Here is a 16,702-nt window from a genome sequence, read left to right on the forward strand (position 1 = left end):
ATTTACCATCTCCCCCTCCTCCTCCTGCCTTCAACCTTTCCCAGCATCAGGGTCTTTTCTAACAAGTTGGCCCTTCGATTCAGGTGGCCAAAGTATTGGAGCTTCAGCATCAGTCTTTCCAATGAATATTTTCGGTTGACTTCCTTTAGGACTGACTGGTTTGATCTCACTGCAGCCCAAGGGACTCTCAAGAGTCTTCTCCAACACCACAATTCAAAAGCATCAATTCTTCAGTGTTCAACCTTCTTTGTGGTCTAACTCTCACATCTGTACATGACTACTGGGAAAACCATAGCTTTGACTAGATGGACCATTGTCAGCAAAGTGATCTCTGCTTTTTAATATGCTGTCTGGGTTTGTTATAGCGTTGCTTCCAAGGAGCAAGTGTCTTTTAATTTAATGGCTGTCATCACTGTCCACCATTATTTTGGAGCCCAAGAAAATAAAATTTGTCACTGCTTCCATTTTCCCCCTTCTATTTGCCACGAAGTGATGGGACCAGATGCCACAATCTTAATTATTTTCATGTTGGGTTTTAAGCCAGCTTTTCACTCTTCTCTTTCACTCTCATCAAGAGGCTCTTTAGTTCCTGTTCACTTTTCTCCTAGTAGTGCCTATAAGGTCTCTGCACTCACATCAGACAGGTCAGAATTTGGAAGAACTCATCAGTATCTTCTATTATGTAAAGACATAAACTATGTATAAACAGATTTAATTTATTTGATGTGAACATTAAATGTCATCAATTTACAGTGTGCAATTCATTCCAGTGACTGACATCTGTCTAAAGCAAGCTCTCAGAATGTTTGTCTGTCTTGACTCACTCAGACAGGGATTCTGGAATGGTATTTTGGCATAGTCCCCCACAAAATTACCATTGACTTTTGTCTAGAAGGATTATTTGGATGCAATGTCTAAGTTTTATTATCGCTTATTCAAGTAGAGCTACTTTCCAGGCCTAGGCTTACTTGGGGTAGGAGACCAAGGGAAAAGGGATGCCTTAGCAAGATGGAGGCATGCCGGAAAGCAAACGCTCTGCACTCACTGGATGCTAGGCCCTTATCATAGCAGCCACACTCAGTGATGGGATTGCACTCAGAGGCGCCCTCATGATGTCTGTGGTTGCTAGAGTTTGTTTGGCTCGGCTTCCTGTCCTACTGAACTAGCTTTCCTGAGCCTTTGTGTCTGGCAAAGCCGTGTCTAATGGTCAAAGGATGAGCCCCCTTTGCCTCTTCACTATGCTGAGCAGCTTGCAGAAGTCATTGACACCCTCAAGAAACACGTCTGGAGCTGTGTCCCACAGACATATAGTCAGAGTGCATTTCCCCAGCCCCCTCTAGGATAGGTATGATGAGTGACTTGGTTTGGCCCGGGCAATGTGCGCAGAGGCGATGTAAGTCCCCTATGCTCTTTGTGGAAGCTGTGAGAGCCAGGGTACCGCTGGATATGCTCCCGCCCTACACCAAGAAGATGGTGGCAGCACATGCTGAAAGGAAGCCTCCTTCAGCTGGGGGCCTGTGTGACTCACAGCTGACCCTTGCTGGGGATGTAGCATGAAAGGGACAGGAAGAGAGAGACCCAGCGAGAAGCTCTGACTATGTCAAGACTCTGAGAGTTGCAGGCTGTCGGGGTCCCCAGTTTGCTCTTGCCCACCTGACTGCTCTCACCCTCGGAGGGCCCAGGGTCTGGGGAAGGAATGTCAGCTCTGTCAGCTTTGATATTAACAGTTCAGTCGTGGAGCTGTCTTGACAAAACAGGGTCTGTGGTGAGGCGGGAGAAAACAGGTGCTGAGACAGTCATTACGAGAAACCTCGGTAGAGATTGAGTCATCTCTGAAACACTTCCAGAATCCCGACTGGCCTTCCCCTGTCATCAGAAGCCAGGTTTCAAGCAGAACGTCTGTGCCTTTATCCTCCAGCTCCTTGTGGTTCCAACCAAGCAGGGAACCGGGACAGCCACCACCAGGCTGGCCTCCGAGCATGGAGCACAGAGGTTGATTTGCAGAGTAGAAAAGGCCCCAGTGGGCTCACCCATGGCCCCTGAGGTTCCCACAAATAGAGAACAGACCTCCTGTACCTCAGTCAGGGTCCAACTTTGACGTCAACCAGACTTAAGCCCGTGTCTTGGTTCCTCTGGTTGTGTGACTCTGGGGAATTTATGTTCCTTTTCTGAGCCACAGTTCCTTCAGCTATGGGATGGGGATCAACATTGTATATACTGCAAACGAGGGATGTGAGATTTTGGGAGATGATAAATATCAAGAGTCCCACACTGTTCCCGCAACATACTATTAAACCATACGAAGATGCCATTTTTGCTCTTTTGACAGTTTCATGTGGCTAACTTATAAATGTCAGTTAATAGGAGCTGATTTTACTCCTGACAGGATTCTGATAACTCAGAAAGGGCTATTCATGGCTCAGGATTCATATACCAGAGTGCCTTCAGATACTTCCCCTTCAACTGGACTCTCAAAATGGACTAAGCAGGCTGTCACGTCTACATAAGCTCTGGCCCCAAGTCTGTAACCACTTTGCCATAGGTGGGCAGCCTTGGCCAATGGTCTTCCCTCAAGACCAAGTCAGTACCTCTGCCCTGCAGCATTAATTATTCTCGTAGACAGACTGACGTATGTCAGCCACACAGAACCAAAGAACTGTCTCTGAAAGATCTGCTTGAAGATTTGCCCTAAAATAAAATACGATTTATGTTCTTTCCTGCCTGAGATATAGAAGAAGCACATGGGAAAGTTATAACAGAGAGGAGATTCTAGTTTTTCCACAGTGCCTAGCAGACAAACTCATGACATGGCCCTCACCATGGTTATTTCCAGGTTATTCCAGTGGGTTATTCCAGCCTCAGGTGTCAGGGAAGTGGCAAAAAGCGCTGGGCTACTTCTTGACTCCATGAGTTTGCTTCTGCTGTTCCCTCTCTCCCTCTGCCTGAAATGCCTTTCTTCTCCTCCACTTTGCTCTTTCCCACCTCTGGAGCAATGCTTTAGGACTACTAAGACTACTGCTAGATGACAGAAAGGACCTGGTCTGTCTTGTCCATTGCCGTCTTCCTAAAAAGCTAACTGCATTCAATAGGCATTGGTTGAATAACCACTAAAGAAAGGAATGAATGAAAAGACCTAGTTTAGAATCAAGAGCTTCAGAAAGGTTGCCTTGGCCACAGGCCTCTCTGCTGGGCATGCCCTCCTCTGTTCCCCTACGATACCTCCGCACCTTCACACAACATCCTATTAGTCAAAGCCAGAGACTGTCCTTTTCACATTCAAGATACCCCAGTGGAGGCCCTGGGCTCTGGCTTGTAAGGTGCTCTATAAATGTGTCCCTGACTCTCATCCTTTCTTCTTGGTGATTTGTGAAGAGCTCTGGCAGCTCAAGCCCAGAGTTGGGGGAGCGGGACCCTCAGACCCTAAGAGGAAAATGAGTCCAGCTCAGGGAGGGACTTGGGCTTTTCACAGTCCATGCTGAAGGCTGTGAATTCTTCACTTCTAAGCAAATGGCAAAAAGGGAAATATAGGTCTTCATACGAGCGATTTATTCTGTATCAGAAACGCATTTACCTGGCCTATTTTGCTGAACAGAAAAACCTCAGGTTCACTTAGTAAAACTCAATCTGAATATTTCTATCCTTTATTTCCATACAGATTAGCTTCATAGGGCCTCAAGTATAAACACCACAGATTGGCTTGCGGGTTCTATGGGGGGAAAGAAACAGCGTGGAAGGGAGATCACTGCTATTCGAAGTTTCTTCATGGTTCAGCAGGCGGCTGCTAAGAGTTCCAAAGGAACGCACAGAATAAGAAAAGTTTATTGATTAGTTTACAAATAACTGTTGTATAAAAAAAGATACTGAATGGCAGGCCGGCTTACCGATGGCTTACGTCTTGCAACCCCTTTCATTTCCTGGCCTTGGGAACCCGTCTCAATAGGGAAATAAAAGAAGCAAAGTAAATGCATTTTTCTGGATAAATAAGAGTTTGCACCAGGTTAAAAAATAAATAAACGAGACCCCTTCTTTGTTGCTGACTTGGAAGTAGACCCGTGTATGCCTGCTTCTTTTATCTCTTCATGAAAACATCTTAAAAATATATGTATATATTTTCTTTTCTGGCCAACACAACAAAGCTTGAGACCTGCACTCCATGACACAGGTCTCAAGCTTGAAAGTGGTCACCGCCAGGTCCCAGCCTTAGGGCAGTTTTAGAAAAGGAGCGAAAGTGTCAAATTCCTGCTCATTCTTGGGCTTGTATCTGAAGGACCCTGGCCGAGAGAGAAGTCATTGCTTTGGACTTGGAAAAAGTGAACACAGACACACCACCAGGATTCCCACCCAGGCCCTGCCCAGCTTTGCCTCTGAGATCTCGGCAAGTGGTTGTCTTGTAGCAAGGATGAACTAAATGAGGCGCACGGGAGCCTAGGAGGAGGTCAGCGCTTGGGCAAAGCTGCAGTCAGCAACTAATAAGATTCCAGTTCCCTGAAAATCTAGTGAGGAGTGGGGAGCAGAGAGAGATGGGGCTGAGGTGTGGACCAAGCGCACAGTGAGGAGCCTCCCAGGAGCCTGGCCTGGTGCTCACAGTCCCGGACTGTCCCAGATCTGATGGGTGTAGACCGTGTCAGAGTCTACAGGGAAGTCCGCTGACCAAGTACTAAGCAACCCTGGATCCCGGAGACAGTGTTTCTGCCCTTTCAACCCGCACTCAAACCTCCTGGTTATGTTACCAAGAAGTCTCACCTTGACCCTGGTTGATCATCAACATTTCTTGAGCATTTACGTTTTCCTTTTTGAATACGGTTATAGGACCCCAGGCACAGGGCGTTGGCCGTCAGTCCACCGACAGTGCTATATTTCATCTTTTGTTGACACAGCATTTATTTCCCAGATAATCATCTTTTCCTGAACAGTGATTGAGTTCAATCATGTTATTTTCAAAGTCTGGGTAAGTTTTTAAAAGGTGAACTGCCTGAGGCACTCTCATACATGGCTGGTAGAAACAGCTGTACCACCCTTGTGGTGGAGAATTTGATGGTAGCAAATTAGCATGCCTTTAGTTTTTGACCCAACAGTTTCACTTCTAGGAATTTACCCTGGAGATAGAGCTCTCACCATAAGTGTGCATAAGTTTATTCATCTAGCATTGTGTGCAATTGCAAACACTGGGAACAACTTAAATGCCCATACACAGAGGATAGTGAATCAGCTCTGGGACATCCACACACAGTAGAGAACAATGTCGTGGTGGACAATAAGGAGAATGGGTTCCACAAACGTGGGCTTCCCTGTGGCTCAGACAGTAAAGAATTCGCCTGCAATGTGGGAGACCTGGGTTTGATCCCTGGGTTGGGAAGATCCGCTTGAGAAGGGAACAGCTACCCACTCCAGTATTCTGGCCTGGGGAATTCCATAGACTGTATAGTCCATGGGGTGGCAAAGAGTCAGACACGACTGAGTGACTTTCACTTTCACTTTCAATTCTACTAATAGGAGTGATTCCCAGGAATTACTGCTAAGTGAGAAAATTCAAAGTACAGACAGTATCTATAATATGCTGCCTCTTGTGTAAGGAGGAAAGGTAAATGAGAAGATGTACTTGCATCTCCTAATTTATGCAAAAAGAAATACAGGTGGGATAAATCAGAAACTAATGAGCTTGGTTATTTCCAGGGATGAGTAGAAAAGGACCAAAAAGAACTGAAAAGGCTAGAGAGGTGGGTGCAGGGGTCTGGGAGGGGTTCTTCTCGGAGGACAACTTTTTGTAGAGTAGTGACATTTGGAATGATGTCCATGCTTCATATTAAAAAAAAAAAAAATCAAGGATCATGGACAAACCCTGAAATGCAATGCAAACAGTGATAAATGAGCTAACTCTGTTTCAAATGAATCACGTGACAAAGCTAAAAGAATAAAAATGAACCCAAATAACCTAAACACAGTATCTGGTTGATACTCCTCACAATAAAGAAAAAATAACTATGCAAATACTGAAATCCAGTTAGTAGATTTGTTCTTCATTGTTATATGGATTAGCAATTCTAAAACCACTCTCTGTGTATTCTAGGGTTGATGAAATAAGTAAATATATTATGGAGAGTGGAACTGTGGTTTCTTCCCAGATGGCTCAGTGGTAAAGAACTCCTGCCAATGCAGAGATGTAAGAAACATGGGTTTGTTCCCTGGGTCAGGAAGATCCCCTAGAGGAGGGCATGGCAACCCACTCCAGTATTCTCGCCTGGAGGATCCCATGGACAGAGGAGCCTAGTGGGCTACAATCCATGGGGTCACAAAGAGTTAACATGATTGAAGTGACTTAGCATGCACGCATGCTCACTTAACAGTCAAAGAAGGAAGAAATAATGTGGAAAAGGGCCAGATCAGCATGAATCCTGTGTTCTGGATTGGAATTCAATGGGTATTTGATTTATAAGATAGATAGAGAAAAAAAAAATAAGGTCGATAGATAGGTAAAGATACAATTAGATGAAGATGTGTATAGGTGTGTATGCGGATGTATACATACACCCATGTATCATACATGTATTTTGTAGCTCTGCTAAATGAGAGGCCTAGGCCTAGAAACCAGTTTCTAAATGTCATCACTGTCTCAAATAATCCAGAGCTCCTTGGAGAAATGACTGATCCCAGAGCAGGGACTGGGAAAGTCTAATATTAGCCTGGAAGGGTTCATCCTAATTTTGATCATCGTATTCTGGTTATGTGAGAATGTCCTTTATTTTAGAAACACATACTCATATCCGTAACATGTTCCCCTACAGTTCAGAAACTATGTCTATACATATATATGTATAAATTACACATATGCACACATTATGTACTGTGCTATGCTTAGTCGCTCAGTCGTGTCCAGTTCTTTGCAACCCCATGGACTGTAGCCCGCCAGGCTCCTCTGTCCATGGGATTCTCAAGGCAAGAATACTGGAGTGGGTTGCCATGCCCTCCTCCAGGGGATCTTCCCAACCCAGGGATCAAACCCAGGTCTCCGGCATTGCAGGCGGATTCTTTACCATCTGAGCTAACAAGAAAGCCCAAGAATACTGGAGTGGGTAGCCTATACCTTCTCCAGGGGATCTTCCTGACTCAGGAATCAAACCGGGGTCTCCCGCATTGCAGGCAGATTCTTTACCAGCTGAGATACCAGGGAAGTCCATACATACATTATATCTACACATATATGTGTTTTTGCATACATATGAAGATAAAAATTCAGAAAATTTATATATATATAATTTTTATTTCATTTATATATGAAAAAGAATAATAAAGCAAATTCAATAAAGTATTATCATTCAGAGAATCTACATGAAATATATATGTGAATTCCCACAACTTTTTGGCAACTATTTCAAAATAACCAATTTTACAAATAATTAGGAAAGTAGAGCACAAATCAGGAGAGTAGCAACAGCATGACCAAAGTTTGAGAAAGCCTATGGTTGATGATGATGATCAGTCCTGAATATTCATTGGAAGGACTGATGCTGAGGCTGAAACTCCAATACTTTGGCCACCTGATGCAAAGAGCTGACTCATTGGAAAAGACCCTGATGCTGGGAAAGATTGAAGGCGGGAGGAGAAGGGGACAAAAGAGGATGAGATGGTTGGATGGCATCACCGACTCGATGGACATGAGTTTGAGCAAAGTCCAGGAGCTGGCCTGGCGTGCTATAGTCCATGGGGTGGCAAAGAGTCAGACACGACTGAACGAATGAACTGAACTGAGCTGATGGCTGATGATAGAGGTCCAACCAAAGGCCCATGGTCCGCAAAGATAGCAAGGCTGCAACGATGCATCAGACACCCCCCCAACCCCCACCAAATCCCCACTCTAACTATAGATAAGAGTTATCTGAGCATCAGCAAAAACCGCAGGAGCCCAGACTTCTGATCAGAGGGCTGGCTCATGCTTCCTGGCCGTGAGAGGAGCAGGTGGACAGGCAGTATTTTAAGTTCTCTACTAGGCAGTAGTTACATGGGAACAAACCAGCATAAAAACAAGGCTCCGCAGCTGAAAGCCAGACACTGGCTTTAGGGGATTAGAGGCAAGCTTCAATTTGAGTTGTTTAGTACCACAAAGCAGCCAGGACCAGGGCATGTTGAGCAGACAAGTGATCCAAGGAGAAAGACACTTCCTCCAGGAGAGGGTCATGTGTTCACGGAGGCCATAGTTTAGTTCAGTTTAGTTCACGCATCCATATGCGTGAATGAAGAGAACCTAATATAGTGGGGAAGGGAGTCAGAAAGTCCTTAATCCCAGTTCGACTATCTACTAAATTTTCCCTCCTTCCTGAACCTCTTTCTAGTCATCTGAAAAATAGAGATTTAAAATATAAGTCCCGCTTTACAGGGATGTTTTGAAGATTTAAAGGTCTTTATTTAGTCAATAAATATTTATTGAGTACTTATTTTGTGCCAGATAGCATTCTGAGGAGAACGACATCAGCAAGACCAGGTCCATACCTCCACGAAGCTTGTATGCAAAGGCTTGACGTGAGAAAGACCAGGAAGGTTAGGTGGCTGGAACCCAGTGAGGGGATGGGCGACTGGTGAGGAGAAGCAGGCAGGGGCTCCGGGCGTGGGGAGCAGGGTAGCGAGTCTGGATTTTATTATTTAAGAACAACAGACAAGCTGTTGGGAGGCTCTAAGCAAGGGAAAGATTGTACTCTGGTTTGCATTCTGGCTGCTGTTTGCAGAAAGAAATGGGCGGTGGAGGGGTGGGGGTGGGGGGACCTAAGTGGACAGAGATACCACTAAGGAACTCCAACAAGAAACAATAGCTTGAGCTGGGTGGTAGCAAAGAAAACCTTCAGGAAACGCTTCCTTAATGACCCAGAGAGTAAATATTTTGGGCAAAATTGAGGGCAAAAGGCAGACTTAATAGGTACCTATTTATGTAAGTATTTAAGACCATTGTATTAAAAATAAAGAAAAGTCACTCTTAGCTCAAGGGCTATAAAGGAAAACAAAGCCCACGCAGTTGACTGGCTCCGGACCCCATGCTGCCGTGTGTGAGCCCGGTTAGGGAACGGCCCTTGTGAAGTGGATATGCCAACTCTTTGCACAGTGGATCAGGGCTTGGAAAGAACTTTATGCCTCACCATTAGTGGCAAGTCCCTCTGCTTACAGGAGGGAGATGCCTGGTTCAGCTAATGTTCTTTTCATAAAATGGATTTCTGGAGGTTACACATAGGGCGGGAGACTCTCTCTATCACATTTTGGGGTGCAGGGCCAGAGCCCATTTATATGTAGGGAGTTCTGGACTTTCCACAACTGCGTTTGGGTGGGGGATACCAGTGAACTTGCCCCTTGGCCATGACACTGATATCGATGGCCCAGGAAAACCCAGGCTGTTATCATTTATTGAAGGAGTAAGGGAGAGAATGAAAAAGAGCAGGTACCACTCAGGTGCCAACTGGTTTACCTACAGTGAAGTTGAAAGACCTGTAACTCCCACAAGTCAAAGCTGCGATGTGGTCCACCAGCCACCAGGAAACCAATTCAGAGTTCTCTATGCAGAAATGGCTAATCCACAGGGATTAATAGCTTCCCTGGTGGCTCAGAGGGTAAAGCGTCTGCCTGCACTGCTTTACAATGCCTGCAGTGGGTACCCAGGTTCAATCCCTGGGTTGGGAAGATCCCCTGGAGAAGGAAATGACAACCCACTCCAGTATTCTTGCCTGGAAAATCTCATGGACAGAGGAGCCTGGTGGGCTACAGACAGTCCATAGGACTGCAGAGTTGGACACGACTGAGTGAACATTTTCACTTTCATTTTTCGCAGATACTCTTTCTTTCAAGTTTAATTTTATAGCTTACTGCATATTCTATGTCATATTTGTTATAGATGCTATACACAGCTGCTACATTATATATGCATATGTGTTATATATAAACATGTATATTAAATTACATATATATATATTTAAATTATAAAAATGTTAATTTTTGAAAATTTACCCAAGGGGGACAAAATGTTTTCTGGATCTTGATAGCAGTTTGTTTTTAATGTTTCATTTTAGATTGTCACATTTTGATTTTTTTTCAAATAGGGAAAAATTCATCATTATTAATACAACTTTGATTCTCAAGCTTAAAACAATCTTATTTTGCCTAGTATTTGAGCAATAGCATATTCTATAGTGTAGAAGACTTTTCAAAGGCCTTTCTGATAGCTGCATGGCTGGTAGTTTTAATATTTATGGATATCTGGACTGTAGCCCACCAGGCTCCTCTGTCCATGGAATTCTCCAGGCAAGAATACTGGAGTGGGTTGCCATTTCCCCCTCCAGGGGATCTTCCTGACCCAGGGAACCCAGGGACTGAACCTAAATCTCCTGTATTGGCAAGTGGTGTCTTTACCACTGAGCCATCTGGGAAGATTCAAAGGGTTCTTTTTACATTCCTGCATTACAAGTACTAATTTAGTAAACTCTTCTCACTGTTCATGGGGTTCTCAAGGCAAGAATACTGAAGTAGTTTGCCATTCCCTTCTTTACAGCTATCTTTTTGTTTCAGATTGCATCCTTAGCATGAACCTAGGGGGTCTCTTTCCTAAGGCAAATTTGCTGCTAGAAATAATCTACTGATTTTCTATTACCCTGTGATAGAACGTAGATAATAAGTATCCATTTCTCCCAACATTCACAACATCTAAATTTTCATAAATTAAATGGTATAAATCTTTATTCCTTCATTTGCTTAATAAATGTATTTCCCCCTGTGGAGCTGCTTTTTAATCTAACTCCACATTTTTTTTTTTTTTAAGATAGCTTTTAAGAAAAAGTTAATGCTTTCTCATATCCCTAGTCTTTGGGTGCTAATTAATCTCTACCTGTTAAAGTTAAAGTAAGTTATCTACAGCTCTTCCCTTGTCCTGAGAGGTAATTTTCCTGTCTGTTTCAAACGATAACCACATCAGTGATGATGACACTGTCCTTGGGCGCATGTGTGAGAAGACAGTCATAACAAGTGGGGCCAGCTTGTTTCGGAGATTCCAAGACGTGTCTTTGGGCAAGTCTCCCCCTGAACCCCCCTCCCCTCCCAGTCTGCAGGGACAGATTTGGGCTTGTGTGGCATTTCAATGTGCTTGATCTGCCCTTATGTAAGAAGGATGACTCACGAGAGTATGAGTCATCCAATCCCGCGCCCGGGGCACCTCCGCCAGGCCCCGGGAGCTCCCCACCTGCCCTGATCCCCGTCTGAATAGAGAGCGTGACTCAGCGCCGGGGAAGGGTGGTTCTCCCTGTCTGGCTGGTGTCCTCAGCTCCAGGAAGCTGCGGGCTTGTGGCGTGGCCGCCGAGAGGAAGGCCACGCCACGCACGTCAGCAGTGCCCCTCAGAGGGGGCCCCACACAGGAAGGGACCACGGCCTCCACCACCCAGCGTCCAGGTGCGGGGAGGAGACACAAGGGCGCAGCGACTTAGATTTTCAGTGCCTTTTAATCCTCCCCTCCCTGGCTCCTGGGCGGTCAGAACAACATGGATAATAAAAATAACCGTACTCACTGATATTTTGAGCCCCTACCGTTTGTGGGCGTTGCACAAGGCTCTCGACAACTGTTAACACATTTATTTAATCCTCATGAAAAGACTACGAAGTGGCTATACCGTTAAGTCCATTTGACAAATGTGGAAACTAAGGCCCAGTGGGAGTAAGTGATTTGACCACGTCCACAAAGCTGGATAAGAGGCAGATGTAGAATTGGAATTCAGTCTCCAGGGCTTTCTCTCTTAATCGCTAGACCTGTCGAATGCACGTGAGTCACCCAGGAGTCTTGCTAAAAATGCAGATTCTGATTCAGGAGGTCTGAGGCCGGGCCTGGGATTCTCCATTTCTAACAAGCGTCCAGGAAAGGCAGATGCGGCTGGTTCCTGGAGCACATTCTGAGTAACATGCTCTATGTTATGGTATTCTTCCTGTGCCTTGGGCTATTGTTTAGTTGGAAACATTTTATTCACTTGTCCCTTCATTTGTTTACCTATTCCTTGTCCATTTACACATCCAGCCAACATCCACTGAACCCTCACCATGAGTCAAGCGCTGAGAAAACAAAGATGGGCCCATCTCCATGGCAAATAAAGAGAAAGTCAGTTCAACAAGGAGATGAAACCCACCACATACAGCCATGATTAGAACAGAACATGGTAAGATCTAAAATAGAAGGACTAGTTCTGTAGCAAGGCGGTAAAAAGATGGGGTGATTCCAGCCATGAGTCAGGGCAGACACCCCAAAACATGGTGTGAGGGAGCCCAGGTAAGACAAGCCAGGAGAGGTGCTTTCATGAGCTATAGAGGTCCAGTATTCCAAGGAAGGGGAGCTGTTCTCTGCATTTCTAGCCCAGCAGGCATGCTGGGGAGAAAGGGAGAAGAGGCTTAGGACACAGTCAAGGGGTCTTTGTTTATCCCATCCTTCCACCAAGCCTGTCCTCATGCAAATCGTAAGAGCCGCTTATGGCGTGTTCCAGTCCAAATGTCACTCCTGCATGCTCTTGTCAACCTTTATATATCAGAAAAGGAGCTCTTCTCCACGGTAGCTTACTTAGCTCTTACTCTGTGCCAGACAACTTGTGAAGACCATTGCATGCAAGTCATTTAATATTCCAGACAACTCTGGCAACACATAGTAGTTATTTTATTTTGCAAATGAGGAAAATGATGCACCAAGTAACCAAGTAACTTCCATAAGACCGTCCAACTCTGAGATACAATAGCTGGATTAAAAGGGAAGCAGATTCTTCACTGTTAGGCAGGAGGACCCCAGAGTTACCAAACCTCTCTGTCACCATTATCCTGATTCAGCCTTTTGAATATAAGACAGCTTCACTGAATGCAGGGGTTCCCTTAACTAGGCTGGCAGCATGCTCATTCACTCACCGTGTCCCACTCTTTGTGACCCTATGGTCTGTAGCCCTCCAGACTCCTCTGTCCACAGGATTTCTCAGGCAAGAAGACTGGAGTAAGGTGCCATTTTCTCCTCCAGGGGGTCTTCCCGACCCAGGGACTGAACCCCCATCTCCTGTGTCTCCTTGCTTTGGCAGGTGGATTCTTCCCCACTGAGCCACCTGGGAAGCCCAACCAGATTGTAAGAGTCTTGCAGAAAATACTCTGGGACAAAAGAGCAAGAACATGCAGCAGGAGCTTTGGGAGCTGAAAAATAAGAATGGAGGACCAGGCTGGACTGGCAGGTGGGGCGGGAGGAAAGGTTCACAGGTTCACTGTGACTGCAGCTGAGGCTTCACCAAGAAAGGGCCTGAAGGAAAACATACGAAGAGACAATAGCTAAGGATTTTCCAAAAGTGATGAAAGACTTCAAGCTGGAATATAAAAATCATCAAAACTTCAAGGAAGAGGAGGACAAAGGAAAACACAATTAGGCGTGTCAGATTAAAGCTACTATAACAATACCGCAATAAAAGACTACCAAATTAAATCCAGCAGTATATGAAAAGGATACTATATCATGACCAAGCGGGATTTATCTCAAGAATACAAGGTGTTTCAGCAATGAAAATCAATCCATGTAACACAGTATATTAATAAAATGAAGGAAAAATTCATTATCATCTCAGCTGATACAGAAAAAGAGTTTGACAAAATCCAACACCCATTCATTAAAAAAACACTCAGGAAACCAAGAATAGACATAAATATCTTCAACCCGATAAAGGGCATCTATGACAAACTCACAGTTAACATCATACTTAACAAAAGACTGAAAGCTTTTCCCCTAAGATCAGAAACAAGACATGGAACTCTGCTGTCACAGCTTCCAGTCAGTATTATAGAAGTTCCAACCAGCAAAAATAGGCAAGAAAAAAAGGCATCCAAATTGGAACAGAAGACGTAAAACTGTCTGTATTTGCAGATGATGTTACCTTATATACAGAGAATCCTAAAGAACACACACATACAATTATTAGAGCTAACAATTTCAGAAAAGATGCAGGATATGAAATCAACATAAAAAAGTCATTGTACTCTTAGACACTACCAATGAACAAGCTCAAGATGAAATTAAGGAAACAACTCCATTCACAACATCACCAACGATAAAGAGAAAATCTTAAAAGCCTGAAGAGCAAGAAAGGCCTATTAGCATCAGAGAGCAACAACAGTAGGTATGATGGCTGACTTCTCCACTGAAAAGATGGGGGCCAAAGGATTCTGTAATGGCACCATCAAAAACAGCAAAAAATAATGACCAAACTGGAATTCTATCCCAAGCAAGAATATCCCTTTAAAATGAAGGGAAAAAAACAGACATTTCCAGAAAACATAAACTAAGACAATCACCCCCACAGAACCACACTAAAATAATCATTATAAGGAGTGCTTTAGGTGGAAGAAGTATGATCCTACATATAAAATAAAAAATGCATGAGGGAATGAAAAACAGTGGAAAGGGTAAGTATATGGATAATTCTAAAATAACATTAATTGTATAAAATGACAATAGTGGTGTGGGTCAATGAACATACATGAAAACCATGACATATCAGAGGTGAGGGAATGCATGGAGTTAAAGTGCCCTAACTTAATCGTGTTTTCTGAGAATTGGTAAAGGTACTTATTTACATTAGACTCTAATCAGTCAATGATATTTGGTTTGATCTCTTGCGTGTCCGGTAAAGTAAAATTTTAAAAAAAAGAGTAACTTACACCTGACAATCTTATGGGAATGAATAATTTAGAAGTGCTTGAAGACTTCCCTGGTGTTAGAGTGGATAAGAATCTGTCTGCCAATGCAGGGGACATGGGTTTGATCTCTGGTCTGGGAAAATCCACATGCTGTGGAGCAACTCAGCCCACATGCCACAACTACTGAGCCTGTGCCCTGAAACAACTGAAGCCTGCGAGTTTAGAGTCTGTGCACCCGCTCACTGCAACCAGAGAAAGCCTGCCCAGCTGCAACCAAGACCCAGTACAGCCAAAAGTAAATAAATAAGAAATGCTTGATTAACCCAAAATAAGTGAAGAAAGGGGGGAGGTGAAGAGCATAAATAGGCGGGAAGGACAGAACACCAATAGCAGAATGGCACATTAAAACTCAAATATACATGTAGTGAAATTGCATGTCAGTAACTACAGTGGACAGCAAGGAGACCAAACCAGTCAATCTCGAAGGAAATCAACCCTGAATACTTATTGGAAGGACTGATGCTGAAGCTGAACCTCTAATACTTTGGCCATCTGATGCAAAGAGCTGACTCATTGGAAAAGATCCTGATCCTGGGAACGATTGAGGCAAGGAGAAGAGGGTGAAAGAGCATGAGATGGTTGGATGGCATCCCCGATGGAGTTTGAGTAAACTCCAGGAGATGGTGAGGGACAGGGAAGCCTGGTGTGCTGCAGTCCATGGGGTTGCAAAGAGTCAGACACAACTTGGTGACTGAACAACAACAAATTACATTCAATATAAATAGATTAGATACTCAAGCATCTAAATTAAAATACCAAGATTGATGGCCTGAAAAATATTTTATACTACTTACAAGAGATGTATCTGCAATACGAAGCGTCATTAAACATTAAAGCAAAAGGATGAAAATGATATTGGTAAGATATTAATTCTCCCCAAATTGATCTATAAATGTAATGTATATCCAATCAAAATCCCAACAGGTCATTTTTTGAGATTGACAAATTGACTCTAAAGTAAATATGGAAATGTAAAAGACCAAAAATAGCCAGGCCAATCCTGAGGAAAAACAAAGTTGGAGGACTTACTCTACAAGATATCAGGACTTATCCTAAATGTATGATGGTTAAAGCAGTGTAGTTACTGATACAAGATGAACAGATGAATCAGTGACACATAGCAGAGAGCCCAGTAACAGATCCACGTGTATATGGTGAGACATTGTGCAAAATGTCTAGGCCAGTACCTGGCTCGTCCAAGACTTCAAGAACGGATGCTTCCTAACAGGGGATTAATTGGTTCATCTCGTTTGCTGTAAAAGGTTTGCCAGGCCCATCAGCTCCAATGAAGGGCTGAGAGCAAGCATAGGAGCACACTGCCTAGTGACTAAATAATGAACCAATAATGGGCAGGGGGAAAAAGGGACAGCCAGGAGTCGGCTAAGGGAAAAAATAGACATGATGACATATATTTACCTTTTCAGATAAGCATTCCCCACTTTCCAGATCAGCCCCGAAGCCTTTTTATTTGTTAATGGATCAACTCCAAAGCATGTGCCCTGGGAAATCACAAGCACCTAATCACTTTAGCAATAATCCCTGAAAAATTGGCCATTACTGGAAGTGACCAACCATTTGGTTGTAACAGCCTGAAGCAAGATTATTAACAGCAAATGTGAAGATGATTATTTTAGCAAATTGCCACTGATTGGTAAATTCAGAACACAAAGGCCTCATGCCTGGCTGAAGTCTCTAGGAAATCATTTTATGGTCATAATAAATGCCTACTGCTTAAGATAGAAAATGCCATTTGAGTCGGTTTTCTCTCTGTTTGGAGCGGGGAAGGTGCCCAGTTATGGGCAGGGAAAGATAGGATTTGTGGGTGGGGCGAAATGAAGGATGCCAAGAAAGTTATCAATTCTACTCACTCATTTTGGGAGCCCATTTTTCCTATTTGCTGAGTCAAAGAGAAATCTAGTGCTTTATAAGGCTCAATATGGGTGTAATATGGTATCCACTCTCAGTGAAATCCTTAAATCCA

This window comes from Dama dama, chromosome 4, assembly GCF_033118175.1.
Source record: "Dama dama isolate Ldn47 chromosome 4, ASM3311817v1, whole genome shotgun sequence".
Lineage (NCBI taxonomy): Eukaryota > Metazoa > Chordata > Mammalia > Artiodactyla > Cervidae > Dama > Dama dama.